Source organism: Papaver somniferum, chromosome 11, assembly GCF_003573695.1.
Source record: "Papaver somniferum cultivar HN1 chromosome 11, ASM357369v1, whole genome shotgun sequence".
NCBI lineage: Eukaryota > Viridiplantae > Streptophyta > Magnoliopsida > Ranunculales > Papaveraceae > Papaver > Papaver somniferum.
Window position 1 is genome coordinate 19,076,072 of NC_039368.1, and position 9,271 is coordinate 19,085,342.

At 46.8% G+C, this 9,271-nt stretch overlaps 1 pseudogene; it reads left to right on the plus strand.

Annotated features, from left to right (window-relative positions):
* Positions 1–5,100: 5,100 nt before the first annotated feature.
* On the plus strand, positions 5,101–6,570 carry LOC113324198 (annotated as a pseudogene).
* Positions 6,571–9,271: the final 2,701 nt, after the last annotated feature.

A 9,271-nucleotide genomic window follows, 5' to 3' on the forward strand; every position in this document is an offset into this window, starting at 1 on the left:
GGTAGTAGGAACCGTTACCCGCAATGTCGTGGATCATAAAAGGTCCTCCCCATGTAGGTGCTAACTTTCCCCATTTCTTTTCTTGCTGATACCGTGGGATTGTTCTCAACACATACTGTCCCTCTACAAAATTCCGTAGCTTTACCTTTTTGTTGTACTCCCTTGCTAGTCTTCGTTGATAATTTTCCATCTTTTGCAATGCTACTTCCCTTCTTCCTTCCAAGTCGTCCAACCTTTCTAACATCATATCTGTTGTGAGGTTTTTCTCCCAAGCTTCGGTCTTCGTGGTTGGCATGAGGATTTCCGTAGGTATGACTGCTTCAGCTCCATAAGTTAGAAGAAACGGGGATTCCCCGGTAGCGGATCTTCGTGTTGTCCTGTATGCCCATAAGACATTGTGCAGTTGTTCGCACCATCTTCCCTTATGCTCGTCTAATTGTTTTTTGAGTATAAGGGCGAGGGTCTTGTTGGTAGCTTCCGCTTGTCCGTTGCTTTGAGGGTTATGGGGTGGACTTGTTCTTTCTTATTTTGAAAGTGTCGAAGAGCATGTCTATTTTTTTCCCTGTAATTGCTTGCCGTTATCAGATACAATTTCAGCAGGTATACCAAATCTGCAAATGATGTTCTGGAATATGAAAGTGAACACATCCGCGTCTCTGATCCTGGCCAAGGCCTTAGCCTCCACCCATTTACTGAAGTAGTCCGTGGCTACTATCAAAAATCGTCTCTTCCCTGATCCTTCGATGAAAGGCCCGACGATGTCTACGCCCCATTTTGCAAATGGCCACGGGCTATCGACAGAGTTTAACATTGTTGCCGGCGCGTGGATTTTTCGCGAAGCGCTGACATTCTTCACATCGTCGGGACATCCTCGCGGCATCTTGTATCATTGTCGGCCAGTAATATCCTTGCGTTTTTGCTTTGTCAGCTAGTGATCTCATGCCGCTATGATTCCCCGCGTCACCATAATGGATATCATTTAGAATTCGATGCCCCTCTTTCCGGGACAAGCAGCGTAGTAATGGTCCAAGGAAGGATTTCTATACAGGACCCCCTCCCGAAGATCATATCTTCCCACTTTGGAGAGTATCTTCCTAGCTTGTTTCCGATCCGCAGGTAAGCTTCCTTTTTCGAGAAAGGCATGTATTGTCACCCTCCAGTCATCTTCGTTGCTGAAGTCTTCGTCTTGATTTGCTCTTGACAGGATGTCCTCTTCATCAAAGTCATTATGGATGTCTTCTCCTACCTGGTCTTCGATATTTTCTTCCATCACATCTTGATTGGTAGCGAAGGAGAATTGAGATGCAATCGAAGGCTCGTATACCCTTGCTATTTTAATACCTTCGGCATTTTTATCCCTCAGCATGGATGATATATATGCTAGGGCATCCGCGTGCCTGAGGTCCCTTCTGCATAAGTGCCGGAACTTAATGTTCGGGATTTGTGATGCCAATGTTTGGACCAAGGCCATGTAAGCTGAAAGGTGTCATCGTACACATTATACTCGAGCCCTATTTGCCGTATGACAAGCTGCGAATCACTTGTCAGCCTTACATCGGTTACCCCCATCTCTATTATTATACGTAGGGCATGTACGACAGCTTCGTATTCAACAATGTTGTTGGTATGCTCTTTGAATTCCAATCTAAGTGCCTGTATAATCCTTTCTCCAGTTGGGGTGATAATGACAATACCTATTCCTGCTCCTTCCTTTTTTAGATCCGTCGACAAAGACTTCCCATTGTCTATGACTCGCAGGTTCGAGGATATCCATTGGATCCTTGTTTCTTCCTCGGCTTCTGGTATTCCCTTAATCTCTTCGTCGTTGTCAAGGGGGAGGTCTGCTAAGAAATCTGCCAGAACTTGGGACTTCTGAGAATGTTGAATTTCATGAATGATGTTGAATTGGTCCAGATGGGTGTTCCATTTGGCTATTCGGCCCACTTTTCCCGTGCTTTTGAGGACTGCTTCCAATGGTGCTTTGCATGGTACCCTGACGAGGTGAGTTAGGAAGTAGGTTCTCAGTTTTTGGGTAGCCCATACCAGTGCGAGGATGAGTTGTTCAATCTTAGTATAATTTCTTTCCGCGGAATTGAGTGTCTTGCTGACGTAATAGATAGGTTGTTCTACCTTTGTATTGGTTTTGACTAATACCGCGCTGACTGCGTCCTCCGTTGTTGCTATGTACAGTGCCAAAACTTCATCAGGGTCTGGCTTCTGCAGGATCGGGATTGAAGCTAGATGTTCTTTGATTTTTTGGAATGCTTCCTCGCATTCGGCGGTCCATTCGAACCTGCTCCCTTTTTTAAGAATATTGAAGAAATGTTTGCATTTGTCCGAAGACCGTGCAATAAATCTGCCCAACGCTGCTATGGACCCATTGAGATTCTGCACTTCCTTCAGATTCTTTGGGGACGACATCTATACTATGGCTTGAATCTTCGCTGGGTCTACCTCGATGCCCCTTTTCGTCACCAGATACCCGAGGAACTTCCCCGAGGTGACACCGAAAGTACATTTCTCCGGATTCACCTTCATGTGATGCTGTCTCATTGCTTCGAAGATATTCCTCAGTGGAATAGGGGTGTTGGCCAAGCGATGCGTTAAGGGCGTGGAGTTAGCTTCTCTCATGACCTCTTCTAACCTTCCCCCACCTTGTTTATTTTTTAATTGCCTGATCTCTGCCATCATCTCATCTCGTAGTTCCTCCATTGCGCGTTGGTGCTCTAAATTCTTCAGCTCATTACCGTCTGACTCTCCATCGTCATAATCCGGGTCGGATACGCTACGTATCCTTGTCGCGTCTTCATTAGCCGCTAGGACGACTCTACAGTCTTGGTTTGGCTCTGGTGCTTTGGATCTTGCTTCATCAAGTTGTTGGATGGTCTTCGTGCTTAGAGCAATCCGCTCCTTTAAATCTTGATTTTCTCTGGCCAACAGAGCTACAGCTTCTGCGTAAACCTGCTGGCTCTTCCTCAGTTCCTCAAGCTCAGCCATTAGTCGGTGTGATTGGTTGGACCCCTGATTGGGAGTCCCAGCGCGTGCCGCTACAGCCGTGGTGCCGCCCTCCTCCATGGTCTGTACTAAAGGTGGAAGGGGTTCAGCTTCGGTTGCTGGTGTTTCCAAATTGGAGCGAGCGCCCCTCTGCGGTGCCAGAGCCGCCGGTATGGTTTGATTCTGATTATTTGTTAGCGGCATTCCAAAGGTTAGAAGGTGCGCGGGTTGGAATGTTCTGGATTCATCCACCCTTTCCCTTGGTTGATTAAGTTGACTCATGGCGAAGGTATTGCTAGCCTCCGCAGCCTTCGGGACTACCGCAGCCTCCCCGTACTTTATCGTTGCTGCTCTGAGAGCCGCCGCTGCAACTGAATTAGCGTTGATGGGTGAAGTGATTTCTGCAGTATCTTGCTTTCGATTGGTCATTTTAGCTTTATCTCCTTTCTGCTTGCTTCGGGTGATGATCGGGGTTGTCCTGGGTGTTTCTTTTGACAAAGCTTTGGATTTTCCTGCTTCCTGCGTCTTTTCCATCACGTGCCCTTTTGTTGATAATGAAATCTCACGTAAACTTGCCTTCTTTACTCACAACACGTTCTCTCTGCATAAGTTATTTCAAACAACAGAAACGGGAATATCCACGTGAAGCGGGTTAGTTGGCGAAATACAATTTTTCAAGAGGGAATTAATACCCGCGGGCTATAAAATACGGGTTAGAGTTTTATTAAAGGAGATCCTTAGTATAAAAACTACGAAAATTGTAAATCCGATGGATTAGAACAATAACCCGCTTAGAACAATAACTCTTATCGAAGATCAAAGGTGGGTTTTTGAACATAATACAGTTAACGAATGATCTATACGGTCCGAGCTGATAAAATCAGAGCAATCATATGCCAATTTAAAATGAAATCACAGGACAAGATAAATCTTTTACCGGGACGAAGTCCCTGTTTCTAGCGCCAAATTGTGAGCACACAAACCACGAGGGGGTCCGAACGCTCACAATCAATCATTATCATCTAAAGAGATTATGATGATGGTACCCTGGTGTTGATTCATTGGCTCAAAACCTTCGGGTTTATCATGGCCTCATCCAACAACTCCATGCGTGGCGTTTGTGCATGGGATATAAGTATTAAAGAAAACAAAACATATAAGTAAACATGCACGGAGCTAAATGAATGTAAAGTGCTGAAATGTAAATAAGACCAAGGTTTACGTGGTTCAGCACTAAGGCCTACATCCACGGGGTTTGTTGTTTTACTATGTTCTTCACGGTTACACGAATAGTTGAACGACTTTTGGGGTTTACATGTTTCTCTCCTCTAAAGGATTAACTTACCCTTACTATTTCTCTCTCTCTCTCTCTCCTTCCCTTCCTGATCTTTTCGATCCCCCTTCCTCTTGGTGGAGATTGGGTATTTATAAGGTTAGAACGTGGGACCCATCTCTGAAGACCGTTGGAACCTTATCTTCTTGTGTCCTTGCGTCCATAACGCGGAGGTCTGCGTTTGCCCCTTGATCCCGCAGAGGCATCCTCGCTCGTTCCACAGGTTGGTCGACACGTACACTGCTCAGAGTGTTTAATGTGGGTAGTTGAGGGGTCTGCTCATGTCAGACAAGTGTCTTCTGCCCCTGTCAGTCCGTGTCAGCTAACTTTCTCTCCACCGTTGATCTTAGCTCCTCTTTTGTGGATGAGATAAAGTAACTCCTCGGGGTTTATTTGGTGTTTCGTGACGCATCATGTTTTGATGTTTTGGCCTGCATGCTTTCCACGTACCTTTTTATATACACGTGTCTGATAGTGAGATATATGTGTACACATATTTCTTAGGGATGGACGTAGTATTCACCTTTGAAACCAAAACCAAGCCGGTGAAGATATCTTGAATTTCGCATTCTCTTTTGACCTCGTGATTGCGAATACATTTTTTATGAAAAACGCAAAACACTTGGTTACATATAAGTGTGCTCAACGTATGATTCAAATCGACTACATCCTCGCGAGGAGAGAGGATAGACAGGAACTCTAATTGTAGGGTCATATTGGACGAGTGTGTGGTCATCCAACATAGACTAGTAGTTGCGGACTTTCACATCCAGATGTGCTGTGAACGGAAAAGAACTACATACCCACCAAGAACTAGGTGGTGGAACCTCAAGGAAGATACCGCACAGGCTTTCAAAGATAAGGCACTCTTTGAAGGCGTGCTCGGTGAGGATGGGGAAGCGGAACACATGTGGAACAAAACTGCTGGTTGGATCCGACTACCAGCGGTGGAAATACTGGGTGAATCTAAAGGAAATGGTAAAGGCGATCCAAAAGATACCTGGTGTTGGTCCTCGGAAGTGCAGCAGGCTATTAAAGACAAGAAAAGGCCCTTCAGGGAATTCCGAGCCCTCGAAAACGAAAATAACCTCAGGAAATATAAGGTCGCGAAATACCACGCTAAACGAATGGTGGCACAAGCTAAAGGTAGGGCATATGAAAAGTTCTACTGGAAAACTTGACACATAAGAAGGTGCGAAGGGAATTTACAAGATCGACCGGTCGCGGGAAAAGAAAACACGAGACCTTACCCAAGTCAAGTGCATTAAAGATGATGATGGGCGTGTTTTAGTAGAAGACGCGGAGATAAAGGCTCGTTGGAAGGACTATTTCAAAGATCTTTTCAATGCTGAGGGCTGTAACCCAACAGTAAACTTGGTGGGTTCCAGTGACGCGGTGAACCTGCAAGAGGAGGATGTTCCAATCATTCTCGAAAATGAGGTAAAAGATGCCCTAAAAAGAACTAAGCGAGGGAAGGCGTTGGGACCTGATAACATTCCGATGGAGGTGTGGAAATGCCTGGGAGAGGAAGGTATTACTTGGTTGACCAATCTCTTTAATAGCATCTGCCGGTCGAACCAGATGCCTAAGGAGTGGCGAAAAAACGTCATTGTACCGATCTTTAAGAATAAATGGGATATTCAGAACTGTTCTAACTACAGGGGCATCAAACTTATGAGCCAAACGATGAAACTTCGGGAACGCATCATCGACCGTCGACTACGTGGGAAATCTAGCGTCACAAAGAATTAATTCGGGTTTATGCCGGGGAGATCCACTACCGAAGCGATTAACTAGTTAGACAACTAATGGAACGCTACCGGGAATGAATGCAGAATCTGCATATGGTATTCATTGACCTTGAGAAGGCCTAGGACAGAGTCCCACGAGAGGTAATGTGGTGGAAACTCGAACAGACGAGTGTATCACCTAAATATATATCCCTTATCAAGGATATGTATGAGGGAGCTGTAACAAGAGTATGGACGTGCGACGGTGTCTCGGACGACTTCCCTATCAAGATCGGACTACACCAACGGTCGGCCTTGAGCCGATACTTATTTGAGCTAGTATTGGACCAAGTCACAATGGATATACAGGGGGAGTTACCTTGGTGTATGCTCTTCGCGGATGACCTCGCACTTATTGGGGAATCAAAGTAAGAGGTAGAGGATAAGATGGAGTGGTGGCGACAGACACTGGAATCGAAGGACTTCAGACTCAGCATAACCAAGACCAAATAGCTAAAATGCGACTTTGACGAGGCCGAAACAGACGATGGATAATTGTTGTTAGACGGACAGATTGTACCAAGGAAAGAGTTTTTTCACTACTTGGGATCTATGATCCAGAGTAACGGAGACATAGATAAGGACATCAGACACAGATCTCACTCTGGGTGGGCAAAATGGAGACTTGGGACGGGAGTCCTATGTGATCATAAGGTCCCAACTAAACTGAAGGGAAAGTTCTATAAAACGGCAATCTGTCTCGCGCTGCTGTACGGGGCGGAGTGTTGGCGACTAAAAACCCGCACATCAGAAAGCTCCATGCGACGGAAATGAGGATGCTGAGATGGGCATGTGGGAAGACAAGGCACGACAAAATCAGAAATTTGTATATCCATGGTAAACTGGGGGTAGCACCAATGGAAGATATTCTCACGCAACATCGGCTGCGCTGGTTTGGACGCCTCCAACGAAGACCGCCTGATACCCCGGTTCGCGTAGGATGCATCAAACAGGCCGAAGGTAGAATGAAGCATAAAGGTCGACCAAAACTGACCTGTCGTTGATGGTGGTTTTTAGCTTAGGTTTAAAATCGTAAAACCGTACAACTGACATGACGTCACTATGACCATTAGCATATTTATTGAATCGATCAGCATGCCTACGTAAGAATTACCAGGGTACCTTTTTTTTATGTGTCATGTTCCACGGTAGAACCCTTAACATTGGCCGACATCATTTATGCCAAACCCTAATTCTCATGCTACTGCGCCAAGGCATGCCAACCATGCCAGCTGCACCACTGTGCCAATGGCAAACCATGCCAGCCACATCTCCGCGCCAAAGCATGCTAACCATGCCAGCCGCACCACTGTGCCAATCGCAAACCATGCCATCCACATCTCCGAGCCAAGGCATGCCAACCATGCCAGTCGCACCACTGTGCCAATGGCAAACCATGCCATCCACATCTCCGTGCCAAGGCATGCCAACCATGCCAGCCGCACCACTGTGCCAATGGCAAACCATGGCAGCCATATCTCCGCGCCAAGGCATGCCAACCATACCAGCCGCACCACGGTGTCAATGGCAAACCATTCCAGCCACGTCTACCGTGCCAAGGCATGCCAACCATGATATTCGCACCATGCTACAATGGCATGCCAAACCCTTGGCCCCACCATGCCAAGCGAACCGCACCTTGCCTTGGCCCCACCATGCCAAGCCGTCCGTACCAAACCCTTGGCCCCACTATGCCAAGCCATCAGCGCCATTGGCCTTGGCCCCACCATGCCGACCTTCCCTATGCGGATACCAAAACGAAGGCGTGCGACGATCAACGACCACCCTTCCATCTTAGATGAAAATTCTAGCCGTCCAAGGTCGCCAAACAACGCATGGTAACCTTTGGCCTAAAATCCTAGTTTTGGCCACGCCAAACCGCGCCAAGGCATGCCATGCCACATGTGCCAATGACATGCCAACCACCTTGCCTCGCCATACCATGCCGGCCTTCCCCATGCGGCTACCAAAACGAAGGCGTGCGACGATCAACGACCACCCTTTCATCCTGGATGCAAATCCTAGCTGTCCAAGGTCGCCAAACAGTGCATGGTAACCTTTGGCCCAAAACCCTAGTTTTGGCCACGCCAAACCGCGCCAATGGCATCCTAACCAACTTGCCGCGCCATACCATGTCGGCCTTCCCCATGCGGCTACCAAAACGAATGCGTGCGACGATCAACGGCCACCCTTCCATCCTAGATGCAAATCCTAGTCGTCCAAGGTCTCCAAACAACGCATGGTAACCTTTGGCCCAAAACCCTACTTTATGCCACGCCAAACCGCGCCAAGGCATGGCATGCAAACCACCTTTCCGCGCCATACCATGCCGGCCTTCCCTATGCGTCTACCAAAACGAAGGCCTGCAACAATCAACGACCACTTTTTCATCTAAGATGCAGATCTTAACCGTCCAAGGTTACCAGCTAACACATGGCAACCTTTGGCTCTAGTTTGGTCGCGCCTAAACAAAACAAAGACCCTAACTTTTGGCCGCGCCTAAACTCGGCCATATTAAATCCATACTGATCATACTTTCATGCCACTGGCTACCAAACGAAAGGTTGCAATAATCAACGACTACCTTTCTCTTAAGATGCAAAATCTCGACCGTTGAAGGTCACCACCGAGCCGGCAAGTCTCCCAATCTCAACTTTCCAGAAAACAACATGCTACATGTTTTCCACGAAAACACTCGAGACATCAACACATGTCACAAACTGGGGGATGCTCATTGGGTATTGGTTTGGCGGTTTACAGCGTGCGGCATACACTACGCTCGTTATAAGAAAGTGTCATAAGGATGAGGCGGTTAGTAAATACAGGGAGTAATGGTGAAACGCTTTCTTTTATGGAACATCAATTCCAAGCGTTACCGGTTACCACCTCCTCCCATTTACTCACTTGTTTTCCATTTCTTAATGAGACCAGAGTACGTTTCACTTCGACTTGTATAAATAGGTATTACCTATTTCCACCGAACAACAAGTTCAGGTCAGGAGGATACAACACTCAGAAAACATTTGCTAGCTTTCCATCTGTTAGCTTCCCACTTTCTGATACAAGTCGTGAAACAACTACTCTTCCAGAATCAACTATTCTGGTCTCAACACTTTCTTTGCTTCTCTCCCCAAAACCAATCCTTCTCCTTCAC